General features: G+C 44.5%; 1 protein-coding gene and 1 pseudogene across 1 annotated transcript in view; both read right to left on the minus strand.

The window, feature by feature from the left end:
- The window catches only part of BUB1B (BUB1 mitotic checkpoint serine/threonine kinase B), a 138,147-nt gene extending 128,893 nt beyond the window's left edge, over nt 1–9,254 (minus strand). Inside the window, exon 1 of the mRNA XM_077818906.1 lies at nt 9,237–9,254. The gene's annotated coding sequence lies outside the window, so the exon portion shown is untranslated. The remainder of the gene's footprint in view (nt 1–9,236) is intronic.
- A 9,794-nt stretch (nt 9,255–19,048) lies between these two features.
- On the minus strand, nt 19,049–22,484 carry LOC144266556 (potassium channel subfamily K member 9 pseudogene; annotated as a pseudogene).
- Nucleotides 22,485–25,030: the final 2,546 nt, after the last annotated feature.

Consider the following 25,030-nt stretch of genomic DNA (forward strand, 5'->3'; position numbering starts at 1 on the left):
TTTGTTGTCTGTAGCAAACTTAGTTATGCTCTTCCTATTACATTTCACAGAATAAGTTTCTGCTCCTACTACCCGTTCTGTGTACTTCATACAGTCTCCTAGAAGATATTAATACAAGAAAGAGCCTTTTTCTAAAACCACTGACTATGGCCTTTGTTCACTGATCAAGATAATGCAGTGTCCTATATAAGGCAAGCCCTACTTAAAGAAAAGTAGAAACTGCAAGAGAACTGGGCATCAGAACTCTATCAGGATTGTATCACCAGCTCTGTCACTGATTCACTTTGTGGCTTAGGAAAGTCACTTAAGCTCAGATGTTTCAGAAAAGTGTGTGTGTGTGTAATTGTGCCTCTAATTCACATGCATACTTGCTATGATTATATGTGCAATTGTGGTAAGTGCATGTAGAACTGAGGCACACAGGTATACAAATGATCTTGAAAATCTAGGCCTTAACCTCCTTGTCTCAGTTTACCCATATGAAAAATGGCTGTGAAAACATTTAATAATGGAATTGTGAAGCTTCATTAATATTTTAAAATGCCTTGAAAGCCTAGGCTTAAAGGAAAATCATTATTATTTTTACTTCTGCTATTATTTACCATCTTGTTGAGCAAAATATCTTTATCTGTTCTTGGTGCACTGAGGTTCAGATTCAACATGATGCTTAATGACTCCTGAGAGCTATTCAGCATCCTTAATCTGCATCTCTCAAGAAGCATCAGCCCATTGCAGGAATTAGTCTCGCACATTTTGGAGATTTTTTTTTAAGTACCATATTTGTGTACCTGCAGAAGAAAACAAATTATACACAAAATGCTAATTCTGTGAACAGCACAGTGAGGGCCAAGGCAGAAGAGATGTGGGTAACCAGCAACATCTGATACAAAACTAAACACAAATTAAGCCTTTGCACAGCAAATAAAAATTAAGTTAATAAAAGGAACCAGAACACATCAACCCCCTTCCCTCCACCCCCCCCCCCACACCCACCCACCCCTGGTTGTTTTTTTAAAAGGTCTGACTTTGAAGTGAATAACTGTTTTCAAACTGAAGCAGGTACATTTGCATCAAGCAGAAGCATGAGAATAAAGTCAGCAGTGAAGCAATATTAAAACTGAAGATTACAGACTGGAAATTGGGCTCAATGTAAAATCTTTTTTTAAAAGTTACTGTAACTATAAGCAAGAAGTGAGTGCCAGAGGAAATGAGAATTTAAGAAAATGCAGACATTTTGGCAGGGCTGCAAAACTGAAGGCTTTAAGGGAAGAAAACTCAGAGAACTGAAGGAAATATTAGTTGGAGAAAAGATAGAATTGTAGAAGCATCAAGCTTTGGTGAAAGAAATACGCCTGTACCCAATGCTTTACAATCAAAGGCACATACTGCATGAAAGTAGGCAGCCCTGTCACCAGCTGATCATGGGGGAAAATTTTAAGTGCAAGATTTTTTTTTAACCATTTGAAGACTAAGCCATTCTGTACCATATAAACACATATGCACATAAAGAGAAGCATTCAGGGGAGTGGTAAAGGTGGGGGGAATCCAGTGATTTAAGGGTTAAGCTGTTGAAATAGTTACCAGACACCATTTCTGTAGAAATGATGAAGTTGAGATTTAGAAGATGTTGAAAGAATTGTGATTCTGAATGGCCAAATACACATTAGTGCCCCTACCTCGACACAAATAAACCACAGCTGCCTGGATAGCATAATTCCCCATGGTCTGAAACTCTATATGTTATTCAGAAGGATCTTCAAAAATAGAAGTAGTACAATGTGAGAGTCGCAGGGAAGCCAGGGATCTAGAGCTGACCCAGCAGGCTGCCACTCACTGCCTGTGCAAGAAAGCGGACGTGGAGCCTACCTTTATCCAATGTAGCGCCAATGAAACGTGCGTTTAGGGTCTGATCCTGCTCTTGTAGATGCTAGCAGCAAAACAGTAGGTGCTCATATGCTACAGTGATTTGCACAGTGTAAGAACCTTAGCAGAATACAACTCCCATTGACTTCCAGGAAAGGTGGGTTGCCCCTTGTTTAGGTACTAGTAGGGTGCCCACCCTTGTGGGCATGGAAGGTGGAGTGGTGGGTATCTGGCCTTACATGGGGCCACTCCTCAGTCTTTAATATGAAATCTTTAATCATTCCAGTCTCTGTAGTTAATGAATTGCTGAGCTGTGCACTCAGTACTCCCCTGAGGCACCCATTTCTTTGCTGCTACATGGTTGAGAAATACTCCCTGCCCGGTTCTTTATAACATTTATTTATTATTCTGGTTTAGTCTTTAACTACCCAAGCATCAGCCCATCATTTACCAGCTGTCCACTTCCAAAGCTGCACTCTCTTCACTTCCCAACACTGCACCCACAATGTATTCTCTCCTTATGGGCTGTAAGTGCAGCCCCTGTCTTCGGTCTTATACAAAGCAAACATTACACACTAACTGCTACTTTTGACCTTTGCTTCTGGAACAGACATCTCCTGGCTGACAAACCAGACACGGAAGAAGAGGACATTTCACACCTATGCTAAATCACACTTAATGAAAACGGGTGAGTCTCTTGTTTGGGTCCAGCCAATTATAAGAACTCCCACTTCAGCAACTAGTTCAACCAGATGGTGTACAACCTACTACAGCACAGGACGCATTCTTTTAAAGAACAGATTTTACATGAATGTTGTGTTTGTCAGTCTGGCACCTTTCACATCTCTGCAAGCTGAGTCCTCCCCACAGAACAGGAATGACAAAGGCAAGCTTCCCCACGGTGACCTGTCAATATGCCTCAACCATGACTTGGAGGGATCACCTCTAGTGAAGAGGGTGAAGTTTAGTCGCTATGTCTATTCAGTTATTGTCTTATTTTCTGAGACTACAAACAAGACTTCCAGTTAAAGTCAGTTGTGGTGGTGGTTGTAACATAGGAACAGCTGTTCACTAGGAAATGGACTGCAAATTTTTTCACATCAGATACTAGACAGCCTTCAGATGGTATAGCAGTCTAGGCCAGATCTGAACTAGCAATCTAAAATGAAAGACTCTATATTCCAGCCTCAGTCGCTGAAGCTATTTGGGTTTGCTAGTGAACTTATCATAATGCACTGGCTAAAAATGTATTGTACAGTTGAGCTCCATGGTAGAGAATCAAACCTGTTCAGTGGCCTGTCACAGACACTATGCAAACAAAAGAGAATTTCCTTTGGTCCAAATGGTAGATGCCTGTGCTTTTGGTCCAGACTTCTTTCCTCACTATTGTGCTAAGTTCCAGGATGCCATGCACGTGACAACCAGGATGCAATAAGTGGCCACAATTTTGTAACATTAATGAGAAAAGCAATCACTGAATATGACATGTACAATGATGTCCCCTATATGCAGCTGGTAAAGCACTTTGGGATCCTTCTCAACCAGGACAAACATCACTGTGCAAGCCCACTAGGTGTTTGCTTCAACCCACCAGCAACCTCTAACTTGTGTTGACTGAGTTTCTGCCAAATGGATCTCATATAAGTCCCTGTGTTGGTCAGACATTTGGGGATGCAAAGAAACTGAACCCTGTAGCTCACTCTATGCAGAAGGATCCCAAAGCATTTTATAAACGGCTCTGGGTGGCTTGTAACAGCCGGGATAAAATTCCACCAACCGAGGGGTGGAGGAGGCCCAGAGGCAGATCCCCTATTTCATGGCTTCATCAAGTCTGTTCTGATGTTGGACTCTCAGGCCATCAAGCCTTTGCGGTTGTGCAGGAACAGACCCAATGGCGAACGATTGCTGTGGTCGACTGTCTGGCTTACTGTTGACTGTAAGCGCTGAAGAAGATATAAGGATTCACTATCTGTATGCAGCTACCTCTGGGGTGGTATCCAGTAGCCATTCTGTGTAGAAATGTGCTAACCCCTTCAGAAACCTTGCCCCCACAGACCTCCTGATTGTCTCCCTCTTCCACTGCCACAGATGGAGAACATAAGAACAGCCATCCTGGGTCAGACCAAAGGTCCATCTAGCCCAGTATCCTGTCTTCCGACAGTGGCCAATGCCAGGTGCTTCAGAGGGAATGAACAGACCAGGCAATCATCAAATGATCCATCCCCTGTTATCCACTTCCAGCTTCTGGCAGTCAGAGCCTAGGGATACCCTGAGCATGGCATTGCATTCCCTGACCATCTTGGCTAACAGCCATTGATGGACCTACTCTCCATGAACTTATCTAATTCTTTTTTGAATCCTTGTTATCGTTTTGGCGTTCACAACATTCCCTGGCAATGAGTTCCACAGGTTAATTGTGCATTATGTTTAGTAGTATTTCCTTCTGTTCATTTTAAACCTGCTGCCTACTGATTTCATTGGGTAACCCCTGGTTCTTGGGTTATGTGAAGGGGTAAATAACACTTCCTTATTCACTTCTCCACACCATTCATGATTTTCTAGACATATCCCCCCTCAGTCGTCTCTCTTCCAAGCTGAAAAATCCCAGTCTTTTTAAGAGCTACCTTCACTACTCAGGAAAGTGAGCATCATTTTCAGTTCAATTGCATGTAGTCTTTAATGTGATACACATAAAGACTTTTGTTGTACTCAGGGATGAATTGGCTGGCACAAACAATGCAGGCAAATGCTAGAGCAGCTTATAGTATTAGTTTTCAGAAACCTGTATCCTTTGTCCAATTACCACTCCCTTCCACATACATATTTATAGTTGTCTCTAATGGAAATGCATGTGCAACGTGGTTTGCTGCAATGTCTGAGCATAAAATCTTCTATAAAATACATTTCAAAATCATTTTCTCCTGCTTTCATTCTTTCGTCTCTTTTGTTCAGTCCTATACTACTTCCCCCTTTCCTTCTAAAATCCATGTTGGTGTGTCTTCCTTTTTCTTTCAGAGCCTGTTTTCACTCAGTCCAGTTTTTTTTCTGTTGAGGTTAGTAGAGTGTTCCCTCCTGATTTGCTATTTCTAGGACATCAAAACCCATACTAAGCAGTTATTTATTTCTATTTTGGTTTATTTAAAAATAGATCTAGAGCCCTGAGTGCATGTTTAAAAATTAACTAATACAATATACAAATTAGGACCAATGTCCAAAATAATGTAATGTCCTCCCCAATTCACCCCAAACTAGGCTTCCTACATGACTCAGTACAGCCCACCTGTCCCAACCTATCCCAGAAAAAGCATGGGAAATAAAGTGAACTTGCAGCATGCATGAGCTAAAGGTCAACAAATTTGGGCTCAAGTGAACCAGTGGGAGAGGCAAGTTATAGGGCTTGTTTACACTGGCAATTTACTGTGCTGAAACTTTCTCGCTCAGGGGTGTGAAACATCACGCCCCCAAGTGCAGCAAGTTTCAGCGCTGTGAAGCACCTGTGTAGACAGTGTCCCAGCGCTGGGAGCCACGTCCCTCGTGGGGGTGGGTTTTTTAGCGCACTGGGAGAGCTCTCTCCCAGCGCTGCACTGCGACAAACACAAGCCACGTTAAAGCGTTGCCGTCGCAGCACGTTAGCACTGCCAGTGTAGACTAGCCCATAGACTCTACCTCACAGAAGTACCCCTGCCCCCAGACCCCTCCCAGTTAAACTAAGAGGTATGTTGGTACCAGCATCTCAGATAATCTCAACCATTGCAGTATCACGCATCTGAGAGGAACCTAGGAGCTAACCGTTCGGGGGCTTATAAAGCTAAGAATAAACACTTCAAATTACATCCAGAAATGAACAGGGAGCATGAACAGTTCACACAGCACAAGTATAATGTGCTCCACACAGGAAAATACCGGTAAACAAATGAATGGCATTAGCTACTACACATATCTGGGCAGACTGCTTTGGCCTGTGGAAGAACAACAACACAGGAAGCAGCCCTTAGGAGAGTTGCAATGTATAAATAGCTCTGCTGACAGCACAACAAAGACTCGGCTGTGCTACTGTAGAGCACAGCCAACCATGGTATCACTGTGTCACTGAAACAAAACCAATGTGTTACCTGACGTGAAACCGTACCAGGAGTGGGGGCGGGGGTCAACTGGCAACCACAGCTACAATTGCCAAACAGCACTGCAAACAAACATTACCACAGCAATGCAATGTAATGTCTTTCTGGGGACTCTCACAAGGGTAGATGCTATTGCAGGGCAAGATGAGCCCATGTGCACTTCTTGGGATTGTTCCCAGTTGATGTAACCCTCCCTTTCTTTCAGCTTGGACAGCCAATTGTTCTCATAGCTCCTGAAAGAATAGGAGTCAGGACCCCATCAGCAGATTTCATATGCGTGCCATGGTATTGATTGTTCATACACAAAGTGTGTGTGTGCAGGGTGGGAAGTGGTTGCTGATAGTGCTGATGAGCATGATTGCTGTTTTCACAGTAGGAGGCGTCTTACCAGATTTGTTAAAAAGAACAAGACACAAATGAAGACATGGCCTGATTTGCCCCTGCCCTGCTCCTTCTGTGCTCATTTACACCTGTGCAAAGTGGCAGTAAAATGCTCCTATTCTGATCTGGCAGCACACGCCCCGCCCCCGGTCAATGATGAATCTGGCCCTTCGGGCTCAACAGCCATTCCTGTTTTAAATCAATGGGAGTTTTATCATTTGACCACAATGGAAGGAAGATCAGGCTTTTAGTTTAGCGTTAACAGCTATTTCAAAATCCTCATGCTTTCCAACAACTGAAAGGCCCTTACAAAAACCCAAACAAACATTCACACATGCAACACTGGAAGTCGGCTTGAGTTACAAACACAGGAAATTAAATACAAAACTGTGTTACAATAGCATAGAAGTTCTGACTTAAATCAACCCAAACAAGGGCATACACAGTTCAGGTTGCCACTCTGTCTCCCCCTTCCCCCAAGGGCCACGGTATGCATCCGATGAAGCTCACGAAAGCTTATGCTCAAATAAATTGGTTAGTCTCTAAGGTGCCACAAGTCCTCCTTTTCTTTTTGCGAATACAGACTAACACGGCTGTTACTCTGAAACCATACAAACATTGTAGCACTTTAGATAATCCGCATACTGTTGCTAGAGATATACCAGTAAAAGTGCTTTTATATGGTATAGCTATTCCCATTGGGGCCGGGTAGTAAGCTATAGCACTCTACGGGTGTCTCTATACTGCTGCCACTACAGCGGCACCACGACGGAGCCACCACTGTGCTGCTGTAGGGAGCATCTACACTACGGCGCTACGTCAACACAAGGCGGTTGCCCATCAGTATAGTTAACCCACCTCTGACAAGCAGTAGCCATGTTGACAGAAGAATTCTTCCATCGATTTAGATGCATCTACACCAGGCATTGCTTTGGCCCAACCACAGCGCTCAGGGCACAACATTTTTCACAGCCCTGAGTGATATAGCTAGGTCAATCTAATTTTTAATTGTAGAGTAGGCCTCAGTCACCTTTATACCAGCGTAACCGCATCCACGCTAGGGGTTGTCCTGGTATAACTATATCAGTACCCAAAAAAATCACACCACTAACCAAAATAGCCATCCCAGTACAACAGCTGTATGCGTAGACTGGGCCTTAGTGCCTTCTCCTGATGTGCCCTTAGACATTATAGCAAATATACTAGTGTCCTGTAACATCCCCTACCCATCTTAGCCCCTCCCCCCAAAATCCAAAGACACAGTTGCGTAGAGTTACCACATTTCTAATTGCTGGTAACCGGACCCTGAGGCCCTGCCCCCTGCCCTGCCTCTTCTTCCAAGGCCCTGCCCATGCCCCCACCTCTTCTCTGAGGCCCCACCCCTTCTCTGTCTCTTCCCCAGGCACCTGACAACCATAAGTGGCACCTGGACACAGAAGCCACAAACCAGACTGTCTGGGTAAAATGCAGACAGGTGGCAACCCTACAACTCGGGTCAATTAAAGATAGAGTGTAGCCTCAGCTCTACATGTCCTGTCTTGTGGTTTTCTTTTAAGGCAGGAACTTAACCTAGCTTAGAGTTTGTATTTTATGTCCTTAGTTCTAGGCTACACACTTGCTTTTCTCCTTTTAGCTTCGATGAGACAAAACCAATCAAACATTTCATATGAGAACGTTGTTATGAGATTTCCTTTTATTACATTGTGCCACAATTCGGCAACTAGCTACCAGAGTTATCTGAGGGCATACTACTAAAAAAAGACTCACAAGTTCTGAACATTTATCTGGAGCCCTGCATAAGGTCACATTTCTACTCCAGCAGAAGGGCTTGCAAAGTTAAACAATGTCCCCTCGCTTGCTCTGTCTGAGTAAATACAGACCATATTGGAGTAAATAAACAGCCAGGCAGTGTCCCAGACAATGGGCCTTGGCGATGAATTAATAAACTCTGCCTCTTGCATTAGCAGAGTGTGACTGGAACTGGCAGTAGTCCCTGGCTGGACTCCAGAAACGATTATTACTAGACAGAGCCAAAGGAGACTTGGCACGAAGCAGGGCCCACAGCTGGAGATTAGGTAACAGAGTCAACGCTTTACAGAGCTGCCAGGGCGTTGGTCACCCTGTTTGAAAAGAGGGTCAAAATTTTGTTTTTGTGGCTCACATTCACATATACTGCCTACCTCCAAAACTCACACTGATTCAAGCTATAATTCTCAATGGATTTTTCTTTGTAGAACTGGATCTGTCATGCCAAACCCATAAAGCTACCAACACTACTGCTTAAACAAAGCATTATGGCATCCCCTGACATAAATGTGCACCATCCATTTTCTCCCTGCCAGCTGACATGAGACCCCATTTATCCCAAGGTATCTGATGCCCTTTAACGCAGGGCTGTGCCATATTGCAAAATGGATGGTGTCTCCATGAATACTAAGACTATATCTTAGTGGGGAAAGGGGTGGCGAAGCTCCTTTTTTTTGTAAAGAAAAGCTTCATCCAGGCTGGCCTCTTGCTTCCTGGGGCTGACAGGACTTTGAGCACTACAGAGGCATTCGGATCAACCTCTGGGGGAGGAAGCACCTTATATGAGTCTGCAGTGATCCTTTCTTACTCATTTAGGAGTGGTGCTGTCGGACAATCTCTTGAGGAGAATCCTTGGCCCTCACAGCTGGAGGAAGGTCATCCCAAGGCACAGCCTTTAGGAAGAGAGTGGTAACTTGTAAATATGGAGAGCAGATTGTGGATCCTTAATAACAGAAGGTCCTCCCTCCCCCGACAAAGAAAACTGTGTTTGCAGCTGAGGTCTTTGCAATAAGTTATGAACATTTTACCAACACCAAATATATCTTTCACTGAATCAATACTTACACACATGTGAGTAAAGACGATGATACTGACCTCTTCTGTAAAGCACTTCGAGATCTAAGAATGAAAAGTTTGATGTAAGAGCTAAGTATTATTGTTATTTTTTTCATGTTACATATCACACACTGGAAAATGTAGGGAGAAAGTATGGGACAGAGGCCTACTTCTTCATGAAGTCATAGAGCAAATCTTAAAGCTACTTCTGATGCGGGGACGTTTGTGTGCAGCCACCTCCGTGCCAGGGCTTAGAGAAATAATGGTTTTGTGTGTATGTAGGGGAGGGCAGTTAGTGGACTGCTGATCCCAAGCAGAAGGAGCTTCTAAGCAGAGATGTATGTGCCAGTTCAGTTGGGAAAAGAATAAACCTAAGGGCACAAAAAACAGAAATACCTGTTTGATGCAGCAGTGTTCCCTCCTTTTCTTACCATCTCCTAGGAGGACATTTGAACCAGTTTGGTGGAAATAGGAATAGGAAGACATGTTAAAGGAGCTTTTCTTTTCTTTTGACAATCTGTAGGGAGAATTAATCAGCAATTCTCATAAATGGTGCCCTGAACCTCTCTTCATCCATCCCTTACTCCAAAATGATCTTCTGTCTTTTGGTCATAACTAGAGAGAGGCTCAAACTAGATCCTGAAATTGAAATCCATCTTCTTCCATTCACATTTTGGTTGGGTATATATTTGGATTCTTGCATCAAAATCACTTTTGATTCCGGATTTTGATGGTTTTGGTTCCAGGTCAGATCCAAAACTAGGGGGGCCTATTTTCTGATGTGCTTCTAGTGTGGCCCAAGATGGAGAAAATCTCACAAGAACAGCTGATCTTCATGAGATTGCCAACATTTTGGGTTGAAATCTCACAAGAAGGGTTTGCAAGTATTTGATGCCATCAAATCCAAATGCTAGACCTGGCTCAGCCTCTGACTCTAATCTAAACCATATGCACTGCAGAGCTGAATATCACAACTGTGGCTCATATCTAATCAGACCACTCCTCTCTTCTACTTTTCGCTCCTTCTCTTTCATGTCCACAGTCTGACATGCTTTTCCTGCTCTCCGCATTTCTTCTTCTAGTATCAGGTATCTGTTTTTCTCTTCCCTCCTGTCCTCTAATTGCTTCTCTTCTTTTTTGCTACCCCACAATTGCTACCCTTTTCCCCCTTCCCTTTTTCCTTGCTCCCCAGTTGTTCCAGTCTCCCTTTTCTTTCCCCCCGCTTTACAGTACATCTTTATGCTTTGTTCTGATAAAGAGTGGGATGCAGCTTTTAAGATTTGTTTCTTGGATGCAGGCAGCACTATTTGCTTATGGCAATTCAGCTTCACTGAAGCCGAGGGATGGTCACTCTAAACAACCCTGAAAGTAATTTTTTTTAAGCTACATTTTACTTTGGTGAACATGGTGCTCATTAGAAAAGACTAAACTGAGGGAACTAAAAACTGATGTGTTCTATTTAGCTGCATAACACGTGGCAGCACAAGCTTTCCACACACCAACCTACTTAAGAGTATCCCAAACCTGACCTGGACTGACCACCTCAAAGTAATAATACCACCTAGCCGTTATATAGCACTTTTCATCAGTAGTTCTCAAAGCACTTTACAAAGGATGTATGTTTCATTATCCTCATTTTACAGATAAGGAAACTGAAGCACAGAGCAGTGCATTGAACCCTGCCCTCCTGATTCCTAGTCCACTGCTGTATGCACTAGGTCACACTGCCTACCCAGGATCATATTATGACCATGCTCATTCGCAGGGCCCTACCAAATTCACGGTCCATTTTGGTCAATTTCACCATCATAGGATTTAAATCTGAAATTTCATGGTATTGTAATTGTAGGGGTCCTGACCCAGAAAGGAGTTGGGGGGAGGGGTCGCAAAGTTATTGTGTGTGTGTGGGGTGCGGAACTGCTACGCTAACTTCTGCGCTGCTGCTGGCGGTGGCTCTGCCTTCAGAGCTGGGCGCCAGGCCAACAGCCACCGCTCTCCATCCACCAAGCTCTAAAGGCCGCACAGAAGCAGGGCCGTCCCTAAGGGGGTGTGGGGCCCAGGACAACCCCCTGCTCTGGCCTAGGCCTGCCCCCACTCCAACCCTTCCTCCAAGCCCCCACCCACCCTGCCTCTTCCTCCCCTGCCCTGGCCCACCTCTCCCCGCCCCCATTCCACCCCTTCCCCCAAGCCCCTGCCCCGCCTCTTTCTGGCTTCCACCCCCTCCCCCGAGCGACGCCGGGAGCCAGTGGGGCAGAGTGGAACGGGGCAGGCTGGGTCTGGGTTGCTCGTTGTTGCCGGCACAAGGCCCCCTGCTTACTCCCCAGGCTGCCCTGGACCTTACGTTCCGAAGCGCAGGGCCCCCCAATGCGCTGGGCCCGGGACAATTGCCCCGGTCAGTCCTATAGATGGGACGGAAGTAAGGGTGGCAAACCATGACCCCTCTAAAATAAACTTGTGACCCCCCACAACTCCCTTTGGGGGCAGGACCCCCAATTTGAGAAATGCTGGTCTCCCCTGTGAAATCTATATAGTATAGAGTAAAAGCACACAAAAGACCAGATTTCATCCGGGGAGAACAGATTTCATGATCCGTGATGCGTTTTTCATGGCTATGATTTTGGTAGGGTCCACTCATTCAGTAGTTTGTGTGCTGAGACTGCAATCAAGAATCCAACTTTGTGCCAATTTGTGATACGAGCCTCTGTCCACTACGAACTTCATTAAGGCCACAAACCTATTTTGAATTGCTCTCTGCTCAGTAGCGAATGAAACAACTTTTGGTTAATATCGACTTTAGTTGAAGACAAATTGACCCCCAATGGCAAAAAGCCCTATACCCTTTTTATCAATCCCCTGAGCTATTCAATCCCTTGAAAGTAAGGGAGTGGAATTTTGTCTCTTATTTTTGAAGTTAAATACAAAAGAACTGCTTTCTGTTAGCCAAGAGTTAGATGTTGTTCTTTTCCTTAAATAACCCCCTATTTGATAAACATGGGCACTGCCTGCTGGTGCCTTCAAAGAGCAAGGCCTAGAGAGAAAACCCAAGTGTAAAATGAAATTCAGAAGAACTAATAAAACATTTTCTGAAGAGTCTGAATCTCCCACTCCAAAGAAAACAAAGAGGTCAAATGACCTTTCAACCCGATCCTTCTTTTTTTCTGAGACATTAAGAAAAACATTCTGAAAACAATGAGTTTTCATGCTAATTGTCCCTCCCCTACCTCCTAGCTCCTGCCAAAAGCAACATTTCAATGGCCATGGAGTGTGGGGGTTGAAAGCAAATGAATGAGCAAGGGAACACTGGCTTTCACACATCAATGACTACACTGTCAACCAGACCCATGGAGACTCAAGGTGAGGGAGTCAAGCACACAGACTATTACTGACTGACTTTTACTGAAGTGGGTACCTGAGATATTGTAATCAAAGTGGGCTGTTGAAAACCTTTGTCAACAGCATTCAAACTGAGAGGTCAAAGGGTAAGAAAAAGGGCTACATAGAGGTAAAGTGCAATTTCAAACTTAGCCCCTCTGCTCTGCACTAATAATTACCAAACATCTATTTACATGACTAGTGGAAATCTTCACAGATGAGATCTGTCCTAACCTAGGTCTATAATGATTTTGGTGACAATGTATTATTATTTGTTTGTATTACCGTGGTGCTTAGGAGCCCCAGTCATGGAGCAGGACCCCATTGTGATAGGCTCTGTAAAACACAGAACAAAAAGACAGTCCTTGCCCCAAGGAGCTTACAGGCTAAATTGGTGAGAGGACTGGTTTAAAAATAATGGAATGTGACAAAAAGTGGTGCTTTTCTATGCAAAAGGCTTCCTGGGCATTTAGCACCACTGTTTTCTTGCATTAGGAGCTGGAGTAGATCCGCTGTAACATGTTTCCAGAGGCAAAAGGAATCAAGGTGTTTCAGACTGAATTCACTCTAGCATCTGGATCATGTTCTACAGGGCAATCTTTTGGAATATTTCTCTGCAGTAATAGCACTGAGGTCTTCTAAGAGAGGTCTCCCCCTTTCACTTCCCAAGAAATGATTCCAACCTTCCAGCCCAATGGTCTACTCATATCCTGAACCATGCAGGGAACAAGAATATTCCTGACCCTGACACTAACTGGTTCTGTGATCTTGGGCAAGTTGCTGAGGCCTTCTCTGCGTTAGAGAATTTTTACAAAAAATCCACTGTTGCTCATGTTGGTGCAGCTGGTGTTAGCAAGGTTTGGAGCTCCTATGTAGACAGGTCTGTGGCTCCAACAGCTGTTTTTGGTATTCTGCTGCTGAAGCTGGAGAGCTATCTGCATTAGGGCTTTTGACCTTGCTAACTCTGGAGCAGTTTCACCATTTTTGTAAAAATTCTCCAGTTTTAGACAGCTCCTTACCCTCTGGGTCCGCTTCCCCATCTGTAAAATATGGATAATAACACTTATGCAGCTTTGTAAAGTGCTTTGAGATCACTGGATGAAAGATGCTGTGAATGGTCTATAAGTGCAACATAACAGTAACTTGCTGTGGCTCCACTGAGACTTAAGCTATGCCTATATTTTCTCTTTTTCATTGTCAGTGGTGCTAACAAGTACAAGGAAAGAACAGAACAGTTTCTACACTTCTTTGGAACCACAATGTAAAAGCAGTGACCCTGGGAACCTACCTCATAATTCCCAATAAGCACATGAGTGGGTTTAGGTACTGGGTGGGAGCGGGGGAGGAGGTTAAGAAGGTTAAATAAACAATTCCTCTGGGACCTTTTTGTTACCTTTGGGATTTATTACTACTATGCAGTAGGCGTTTCTAAGGCAAAGTGCAATTTTGTGGTTCTTCATCAAGACTCACATTCAGTATATAAAAAAGGAACTCAGAGCTGAGCTTTTGTTGAGCAATGTTCAGTTCATTAAGCAATGAGTCAGCCTTGGTTTTGTGGTAGAGGATTCGGTTTTTCCTTAAAGGTGGGATCAAGATGCCCATTTCACCATAATTTACCTCTCATCTATGCCACATTACAAAATTCATATTTACCTTCATCCCACATAAACCCGATAATCTCTTACTTTTGTTAGTCTAAATTATTTATGTTAGAAATGCTGAATCATGACATTGAGGTTAGATAAAATGGTATTGAGGGTTAAAATAAAAATTATTCCCACATCACTGTAAGATCCCTGTACTATTATTTTCCTTGTGTCTTTATGTGTTATGTTTTGAATAGGGTTTAAGGGGTGCATTGACCTTGGTCCTCTGCACAGGGGTGAATTCCACCCTCAGTGAATTGAATGCTTGTAGATGGTGCTTGTTTAACAGTCTTTGGAATGGAGGTCTTTGGTAGACAACAAGAACCATATTGGGCCATAGTGCAAGCTTCCTACACAAAGTCCTACCAATGTGCCAGCACCCTGTTACAGAGTGACTGCCTCTCAGGGTGAGAAAGCAGTGACTCTCTTAAGTCCATTCAATCTTTGGCCTTATAGAGACTACAAATAAGGGGACAAATTGTAGTACTGTGACAAGGGCACCTGTCAGCCTAGTGATGGAAGAACCTCAAATGAGTCAGAGGTTCAATTCAGCTAAGCACCGCAATTTTGAAAGCATATCTGAAGCTTATTCTGACAGTCTGAATGTCCTGGTTTGCAAAAGTGGGCTAGAAATCTCATGAGAAAAATCTCTCTTGAGACTTCTAGTATTTCTGGTTTTTTTATCCAGCCAGAAATACTAGACGAACAGCCGTTCTCACTGTATTTTGGTACTTTGGCTTCCAGCAAGAAACCAGGTGTGCAGAGGCAGCAGTGAACATGAAAACTAAAACTTTATCATAATTTTTGAACCTCACAAAAGGTTCAGTTTGAGGTGAAGGTTAGGGTTAGTCTTACTTTTCAGAAGCAATTCATTTATTGTCCACAAAGAACTGGACTTAGACCATCAATTCATTTCACATATTCCAAATCACAGCCACCCATAACAATTAAGTTAGATCATTACCAGCCTGGTGAGATTAGAATGAGTGATCCAGAGCAAAAGGTCTATTTCCTATCACCAGTCACCTGAGCCACCTGTGTTTTTCATTTTCACATTGTCCTAAATTTGATCTCTGGCATCCTTTCTGTGTAATGAACTAGAGTCTCATCTCAACACACTCAGGCTGTCACTGCAGCCAGCTAGGCATTCTGACCACATTCAATGTTCTGTCAAATTAAGTAAGTAAAATGAATATATGCAACTAGATTCCAAAGTGATGTGTAAAGTGGTGCAAACTACATGTCAGTAAGTGGGTACAAGTGGGAGAAAGGGAGTCTAACTAAATGTGAGGTCGACCTCTTACTAAAACTTAGTGGGGATTTTTGGTTGGCCATCTCCCAGTACCAAAAGAAAGGGGAAGGGTTGATGGGAGACCAGGACCTGAGACTGACAGTCCCAGGGACAATGGGGAGACGCCAACACTCCAGGTCAGCCTGATTGACAGGGTGGGCCGACTAATGAGGGAGTCAGGAGGCCAGGGGTCCCAACCTCCATGTGGGCTGGAGCCAGGGGTGAAAGTAAGTCCAGTGACTTACTGGTACGCTGGGGCCAGCTCTGGCTGCTGGAAGGGGCGGGGCCTTGGGCAGAAGGGGGTGGGGCTGAGGGGGTCAGAGCCAGCCCCAGCCCACCCTGTAAGGTAAGTGCTCCCCCCTCCCCCACTGGGGTAGCAGCAGCAGCCTGGGGCTCCGGGGGCTATTTAAAGGGCCCAGGGCTCCCCTACTTCTACTGCCCCAGTCCTTTAATTAGCCGCCGGAGCCCTGGGGAAGCGGCGGGGCTCCAGCGGCTATTTAAAGAACTGGGGCAGCAGAGGCAGCTGGAGCCCTGGCCCTTTCAATAGTTCCTGGAGCCCCCGCTACCCCAGGGTTCTGGGGGCCAGTTAGAGGGCCTGCGGCTCCCCTGCTTCTACCGCCCCGGTCCTTTAAATAGCCCCTGGAGCCCTGGAGTAGTGGCAGCGGGGCTCCAGCAGCTATTTAAAGGGCCGGGACGGTAGAAGCAGGGGAGCCCCGGGCCCTTTAAATAGCCACCGGAGCCCTGCAGCCGCTACCCCAGGGCTCCAGCAGTGGGGCTCTGGAGGCATTTTAAAGGGCCTGGGGCTCCAGCCACTGCTGGGAGCCCCAGGCCCTTTAAATTGCCCCCTGGGGAAGCCGGGCTGCCCAAGTACGGTGCACTGGCTCTTGCCGGTACGCCGTACCGGGGCATACCAGCTTACTTTCACCTCTGGCTGGAGCTGCCTCGGCCAGAGTGGGGCTGAGCTAAGGAGAGAGCAGGAGCCTGGGCTGAGCTGGGGAGCAGAGCTGCACCAGCCAGAGCCAGAAGGAGCAGCCCAGGGGGCTGGAGGCAGAGCAGCAGTAGTGCTGAGGCAGAGTGGAGCTGGGGCTGGAGCTGGTGTGAGCAGCTCAGAAGAGCGAGGGGGGACTATGGGCAGTGGGCCCAGTTCAGGGAGACGCCCCAGCCAAGAGGCCTTGCAGGCCAACCTTGGAGGGGGATTGTAACTGTGGAGGAGGGATGGGGGCCCTGATGCTGGGAAGAGGGGCCCTGCCATCTAGAGACTGAAGGCGTGTGGCCACCGCCAGACTAAGTGTCTGACCCACAGCATCCCTGCAACATAACCAGGGCCTGGGCCGGAGGCCTGGGCCGTGTGAGGAACAGGTCGTCAACTTCCCTTACATTCCAGAGATGCTGGTTGTAATGTCCCCATGCCACAGAGCTGGGTTATGTGTTTTCCTTTAACCATTCCCATTTTTTCCTTATTTTTTAAATTGATTGCTGTTTAATAAAGCGTATTTGCTTGAACTATATGTAATGCCCAGTGGGTCAGGGAAGCAATCAGAATGGAGAGAGCACTATGGAGTGGGAACACCCTAGACCCTGACCTAAATGACCATGACGAGGTTGGGAGTTTAGCCCCCCAGGAATCCTGGGCCCAGCCTTGTCGGGGTTAGGATGACTCTTCCACACAGGAGAGTGAAAGAGGAGTCCTCGAGGTCAGGCAGGCCTCTAGGTAAAGGAGTGGGAGCGAAGACTCTGATCCTTTCACTAGCTAATTCCACCAAGGTAGCGTATAAGCCAGGAAAGTTACGCACAACAGTGGGACCAATCTGCCACTTACATAATTCTACATTTTTGTAACTTAAATGCTGATGGGCTGAAAGACAGAGGTGCATCAGGAAAAGCAACATGCAGCAGGAAAGGATTTAACTTATATTTTCTTACACTTTCTACCAACTTAAAAATCCCTTACGCCCTCTTAATGATGTGCAAGTTATATCACCTCACACATCACCTCTGACCTTGGCCCCGTGTTTCATGGTTTGTCACAGATGCTTAAGATCTACTAGTACCTGAACAGAGATAAATGAGGACCATATGGAGGCATATGATTGGACTCTAGTCCACACAACCTTCCAAAAAATTTCTCATCTTAATGAAAATGGAACATGAAAAATGAATACAAACATTCAGTTCTAAATTGGCATGAGGCTCAGAGAACACAGAACAGGCCCAATTACCTTTAGCAGTAGCTATCTTCAAAAGGGCAATTTCAGACATTAATATGCCAATGGAAATTTTAGGTGTGGGGCATTTTACTGTAAAACCAACATTTCTTAAAGACTAAATTGAGTCAGCAAGTGTCAGACAGCCTGGAAACCACAGACAGAAGTGCTGCTCCTGACCTTCAGCTGACGCTTGGACCTTCTTGCTGGTGCTACAATGCCCTTTTCTCTGAGTAAGTTCATAGCCCTGAGTTTTTAATAAGATGGTTTCCATCTTAGTGTATCTCCGCTTCAGTTAGACAACATATAATGCACTAAAAGAGGCAGATGCGCGCAGTTAATTACAGTGTAATGAGTAAACAAACCACTTTTTCCAGCTTTATCCATGGTCACTCAGCCTTAGATGGGAGTCCAGTTTCCAGCTAAAGGGGCTCTTGTTCTAGTCTCTAGCCTAGAGGAGATAGTGACGAGGCTTGTTCCTTGAAGCAGAACACAGTTGCAAAACAAGCGAGCAGACTGTGTATAAGGCATGTAGAATTATATGTTGTGATGACTTTTTCAAGAGGATAGTATAACTTCAGATGCACCTGAAAGTGTATTAAACTTCATTAATTGTTACTATCAATTATAATATTTTACATTTCTGTTGGCTTTGTCTTGAAAGCATCTCAAAGTTCCTAACAAAAGTTATTTATAAACATGAATTAATTAAGGCTCAGCACATGTCTAAAGTAGGGTTTTTTATCCCCATTTTACAGATGGGGAAAATGAGACAGAGAGAGGTTACAGTGAGTGACTTGCCCAAGGACATGCTGCAAGTCACTGACACAGCCAGGGGTAGAACCCAACTTTCCAGTCTGTCTCATATTGTTCTTGTAATGATACATCATGTGTTTAACCACAGTAACTGTGTTAAGACATGAGGAGTTTAAATGGGGGTGGGAAAGGAACAGCATAGCAGGAGAGTCTGCTTGTGTGTGAGAGAAGCCCACAGGGATGCTGAAAAGCCTCTGATTTACTCAGGGGAAGGTGAATTTTACAGTTTGTAAACAGATCTGCATTTTACACCTCTTCCCACACTGCCATGCCCCTGTCCCCACCATCTTCATGGATGAAACATGGTAGTATTTGTATTTCAGAGATATAGCCATATGACAGGCCTCAATTTAGATTAGCTGTAAGGCGAGACTCTGGAGTACGGGACTCTGCAATTGCACTTTTTTTTTATCAGTTAATAATTTATCCTCAAAGTATGACTTCAGTAGCAGAATACAGTTCAGAGTAAAAATTCCCAAAGAGCATGCACATTTAGATGGATTTCCTTCGCAGGCGGTGGTGTTCCCTGCAGCTGGGGCTGTTGGACGATAAAGTGCTCCCAGGGGAGGAGAAACCAGTGGGATCCCTTGTGCTCAGAGAGACCTCATCGATTTTGTAAGAAATGGAATTATAGTAAACGGGATTGGTGTGGCAGCTGAGGGTCTCTGGATGGGAGGGGGCAGGGCTCTCACATAGCCGCGGTCTGTAGCACAAACACGTGCAGAAGGAAGGGACTCTGGCGGTAGAGTTTGAAGAGTGGCGTCTTGGTCTATCAGCGTCTTCCTGCATCAGTGGGATGAGGTTCTTTTGACTTGTTCTGTCTTCTATGGGTAGAAAAATAGCATCTCTGATCTTACTGTCTTCCTTAGCTTTCAGGTGGATGTTGTTCCTGACTCTCCTCAGGGATGCCCTCTCTTCTGCATCCCGCCTCTCATCTTCCAAATTCATAGTCAAAAACGTAAGGACAACTAAGTTTAGGAAAGCACCCAATCACAGACAAACCGACCAAGATGTACATGAAGCTGAAAGCCTCATACGGTGGCTTCTTCTGCAAAGCTTCGTTTTTCTGCAGAGCTACAAAGTCCCCAAACCCAATAGCGGTCAGGGTTATGAAGCAGTAATAGTAAGTGTGGAAGAAGGTCCAGCCCTCAAAATAAGAGAAGGCAGCTGCTCCAACACACAGTGTTCCATGCAAGACAGGAAGCCTGCAAGGCAGTCATATAGTCAATCTCCCTATTTCCAAGGCTTTATCATGAGGAGGTCAGCGCATTCTCTGCCATTCTGCATTTGAGACTTTGTCCTGATGTTAATGAGTGAGTGGATAAGCACTCTCACCACCACCTTGAAAACAACACTGCAAGTATGCAGACAGACATTAGCCCATTGCTGAGACGGAACCAATGGTGGGATGAGGATTGTGTGCATATGGACAGTGACCTTTGAGCTGAACCAGGGCTCTGAAGTGGGAGTACACAATCAAAGAAGCAGGAGCCTGAGTCCAGGGTTAGTGCCACAATTCAGTGGAGAAAGGGACAAATCTAAAAGCAAAATTAGAAAACTGCACTTTCTGACTGTCTCTACAAAGTGCTCTGCCATTCCCAACTGTGCTGGGGTGGAGGTGAATTTACAGTGCAGTGGGAGCACTAACACAGTTAATGTTTAACATTATTATTACCTCATCTTCCAGGGGCTCCTTTTAAACATAACAATTGACAACAGGCTCCTGACAGTTTGGAGGAGACCGACCTCAGCCCTAAGACTATGATGAACATGATTTCCCCTCCCCCTCTGTTTTGATTTTCTGCTCTGTTACCCCAGAGCCTTGGCTGGCCATGACCCCTGGCTGCTTTTTCTGTAATTACCAGCTCCTGCCAGATTTACTGTGGAAGTTAATGTCTGTTCCAGCCAAGTCAGCCCGCACTGTTACATTCTATGAGACTGTAACCCTTTCATTACAGGCAGCAGTAAAATATATGAAGTAATAAAGCTTCTAAAGGCCTTTGCAGAAGGTTTTATACTTTCTGATGAGGATGTTGAGTTAACACTGTCGCTCCTCACATGAGCTTTCCCTGTGTAGCTGTGTGTTGAGGATTCTGGCCTGAGGATTTTCTAGTCCTGAAAAGCACACACAGTAAGTGCTGATGAGCGGGGAGAAAGGAAATCTCATGGAGATCTTGAAAAATCTTCAGTTTCTCCCCAGTCTGTGAAATTCCTGCGGGTCTTTCCCTAATCAATTAACATTCTTCAGGTTTGTCCTCCAAACCTGCAGTGTTTTTATAGGGAATTTTTTTTAAAAATAACCCAAGAAGTATGCCATGCTAAAAATGGTGAGACTCAAGCTCCAATGGACCTCCAGCAGAAGCAAATGCCAGAATTTATGCAGCACAGCCATTAGGAACACCTCTCTCTAGCCCCACACATTTTGCCTTAGGTCTAGTTAATCAAGGCAACCCATGGATTGCAACTATTGCAACATTGCACAGGCTTTTAAACAGGTTTATATAAGATTAAACAAGATTATACATGCTTGATTTTAGTCAAAAGTCCAAATGGATTCCAAACAAAGGCTAGATTCTGATCTCAGATACATTGGAGTAAATCTCCAGTCAATAGTGTTACTCCATATTTATAGTAGTGTAAGCTGAGAATCAGACTCAAGGCCTATACTTATGCTCTTACCACTGCTGCCAGCAATGGAGCAGAACCAATGACAGCTGTAGAGAGAAATGTAAAAAAAAAAAAACAACCCCCAAACCCTAACATAGACACAACCTGGGAGACAAAGGGATCACTGAAGTACTGGCTTTAGTCTGATCTGTTACAAGGGAAAGAGAGAGACACTATTAATTGTCCACACAGTTTTGTACCACATCAGTGACAAACTTTTCACCTTAGTGCTACAGATTGAGCACAGCTCATGGCAACTAGCGCATTGTTGGGAAAAACTAGCACTCAGCTTTTCAATGAGGCAATCAGAACTGACTTTGGCAGTTTGTGGGGCTTTGTGGAAAACTGGAATCCTGAGCTCACTGGAAGGATTGGGGTATGGGCTTCTTCCCATTCTGGCCTCACATCTAGAAGGGGAGATTAGGCAGGCTTGTGAATTGCCAAAACAGCACAAGGGCCTGGGGTCCCAAGTGGTAGTCTGATTTTTTGGTGCTTAAAACTGCCATGTAAATCAGAGCACTACAGATAAACTCTTTCCTTACCATCACATCCTTGAAATTAAGGAAATATGTCTGTGGGGTTGATGTGACTTTTACAAGTGCCAGACTGCAACCTGATATGGATGATGGTGATGTCACAGATTCTGAGCGAAATCTTCTTTTGTCATTCTTTGTTGTTTTTTCCCTCACACACAAGGAAGGAAATATGTATATCTCAGTCAAGGTGACTTATTTCTGATTTAGGAACTCAAACAGAGAAAGAACAAATATAAGGCCTCCATGGAGGAGGATGAGAGAGAGATATCAAGAGATCACAGTGACTTCACATGTAACATTCTGATCCAGAACACAGGTGGATGCTCCCCCTGCCCAGCCAGGAATACCTCTGAACAGCACAGTGGCAGAATAAAAGATCCTGTTGCAGTACTTGGTGCAGGGGAGTGTCAAGGGCAATCCTGAGGCTGATGGGGATATGGATAATGCTCTCTGTCTTCTGGGTATTTTGAACCAGTGTCCCATAGGTGGGTATGAGGAACTGCCATAAGCTAGTGTAGCCCTTGAGGCTGTTCTAGCTTATGTGGTGGCCAGGTAGACTTAGAATTGGAGGGTGCAGATGTTGTGCCCCCAGCCTGCACTGCTCAGGAGGGTGCAGGTCAGACTCAAGCTTGCTGCAGCATAACTGAAACAAAAAATGGCAGTTACCTTTCAGATATCCCTGTAGCAGGCAGAGAATTGGCTCTCAGTTTAAGGCGGCAGTACATGAAACCCAGAATGGCAACAACTCCTGAACAGTTCCAAAGATGCATATGTCTCTTTACCCAAGCTAGTGAGGCTTGAAGTAGTACATGCAATATCACACACACACACAGGTGTACCATGTCCCAGTTATACTTTGGATGCCAGATAGCCTGAATCATAAGGATTTGTGAATAGATGTGGGATGGCATCATGGTACACAACCGTGTGCGACAAAAATGGAAAGACACTTTGGGCTAGTGAGCATCACAGACTGGATCATGAACATGGTCATACCCTCCATCAACCTGCAGGATTCACTGAAGTTTCTACAGAAGGAATCATTTTAAACCATATGCATGAAGAAACATACCATAGGCCTTACCGTTCCTGAACAGACCATTGGTCCAGTTAGTCTGGTGTCTTGCCTCCTATAAAGACTTAAACCAGGTGCTACAAAGAAGGAGAAAAATCCCACAATGTATTCAGACAGTAATGCACATCTGTATTATTTGGGAGGAGAACTCTGTTCTAAGCACCTCAAGTTATGTCCTGATACATGTTTTAAAAGATTATTACTTTCCCCATCCAGCTATTATAATCTGTTATGTAAATACCATATTTAATGGAGATGGGCCCAAACCAAACCACAGAACTTGGAGGAGATTGGAATCTGACTCTAGACCCAAAGATGCATTTCATATCTGGATCCAGTCTCAGTTTCATGAGAGGAAAGCTGGTTCAGTGTTTAGGTACTAGCCGAGGACTTGTGAAACACAGGTTAAGTTCCCTACTCGGCTATGGACTTTTTGAGTGACTTTGGACTTAGGCTGTTTCTCATTTTGATGGAAATCAGTGAAAGTTAAGAGCCTAAATACTTCTGAGGATCTGAGCCTTAGCTCCCCATCTGTAAAATGGAGATAATAGTATTTCCCAACCTTATAAGGGTGTAGGGAGGATGAATACATTAAAGATTGTGAGGTGCTCAGATACTACCATACCGGGACAGATATTACAGACCCAACCTAAGCGGATCAAAACACCATCAGATTGGGGGGAGGGGAGAACTTGAAAACTAGATCCAAATTTTACAGGTTGGGCTCCTCTCAGATATTCAAACAATTTAAAACCTTGAGGTATGGGTTGGAGGTGTGGAAAAAAACTTATCAAAAGAGCAAATGAACTTTCTCAGTTTACACATCGGTGTCATTATATAGCTTTAAAGGGACATTTTCAACCTACATTTAAGGCCTAAACTTCTTGGTGTCCTTTTAAGTGCTCTGAGATGCAAGAAGTGGGGGAGAAGGGTCTCTGGCAAGCGCTGGAGAGGGAGATATTCCTGTCAGCTGGTTGCTTTATTATATGGGCTGGGATTTGCTGCTGGATTTGTTTGGGCTGAGGGTTGGCTCTGTGTGTGTGTGTGTGTGTGTGTTGTAGCAACTGTTAAAGTGCCTAAGGCTGGGAACTGGGTTTTTTTGTGTATCTAAAGCTAAATACATTAATAAAATAAGTTCATGGAATGTGTTACTGTTAGAACAGTAGAGTAACTTTGTACTGTTTTAATAATCAAGTTATCAGTATGTACAGAGCTTATTATTAGCTATTATGTGCACTGGAGATTTTGTGTAATTAAATAGTCTACACTACAGTGAAATACAGTGAGCTGTCTGTGAATTAGGCTATGTTTCTTCCTTATGGAGATATAGGCTTAAAATTGACCCAGCCACAGAACAAAAGCTTTGTCAGAATGAAAGAGTTTTGAAGTTTATGATATTAGTTTTGATTCAGACCCGAGTTCTCATGTTGATTTGGGAAGTTTGTTCACTTTGGGCCTCCCCTTTAACTCTATAAACAGAGGCAGTAACTTGGACTGGAAGCACTAAAAGTGATTTAAGAGATTCAACCTGAGATTCCAGGCAAGCAGCACCTCCTTCTGTTTGGTGTGGGGGCTTTTCTCCCCTCCTCCATATGAGTTGCTTTTTCCCCCTTTTTTTCTTTGCATGCAAAATACTTTAAGACTATTTATTCTCTGAGACAGTCTCTCTCTCTGTTAAAAGAAAAAAGAAAAAACCCCTCTCCAGATGGACAGCTGCTCCCTGCTTCTTTTGATGTAGCTTATCTGTCAGGCCAGTGCTCTCTTGCTCTCTGTCCCATCTCCCCCTGAGGCAGTTTTCCATAGAGGTCTCAGGGGAGCTTTGTCTCTCACATGTGTTTAAAAAGAAATGTGGGGCTGGCACAATGGCTCCACAGCTTGACCTTCGCCCTTCGGTGTTATGAGGGCCATAAAGCTCAAGTCCCTAGTAACAGTGCTGGTGACCAGAGCAGTTCTGTACATAGACAGAGCTCCTTAGCAGAAAGTTGTTTAACTAAAAATAATTTAAGGAGGAAAATAAAAGGTTATACAAAGTAAGCAATGTCTTTTATTGTCTAATTTGGCATTACTTCCTTGTGTGGCCAGAGGCAGATGGCTTAGTTGCATAGCATCAGCTTTGAAACACATAGGGCCTGATTCTCCTCTTATTCATACAAGCACAAATCAGGAGTATCTCCAACTAAGTTACACTAATATAAC

Source organism: Eretmochelys imbricata, chromosome 6, assembly GCF_965152235.1.
Source record: "Eretmochelys imbricata isolate rEreImb1 chromosome 6, rEreImb1.hap1, whole genome shotgun sequence".
Classification (NCBI taxonomy): Eukaryota; Metazoa; Chordata; order Testudines; family Cheloniidae; genus Eretmochelys; species Eretmochelys imbricata.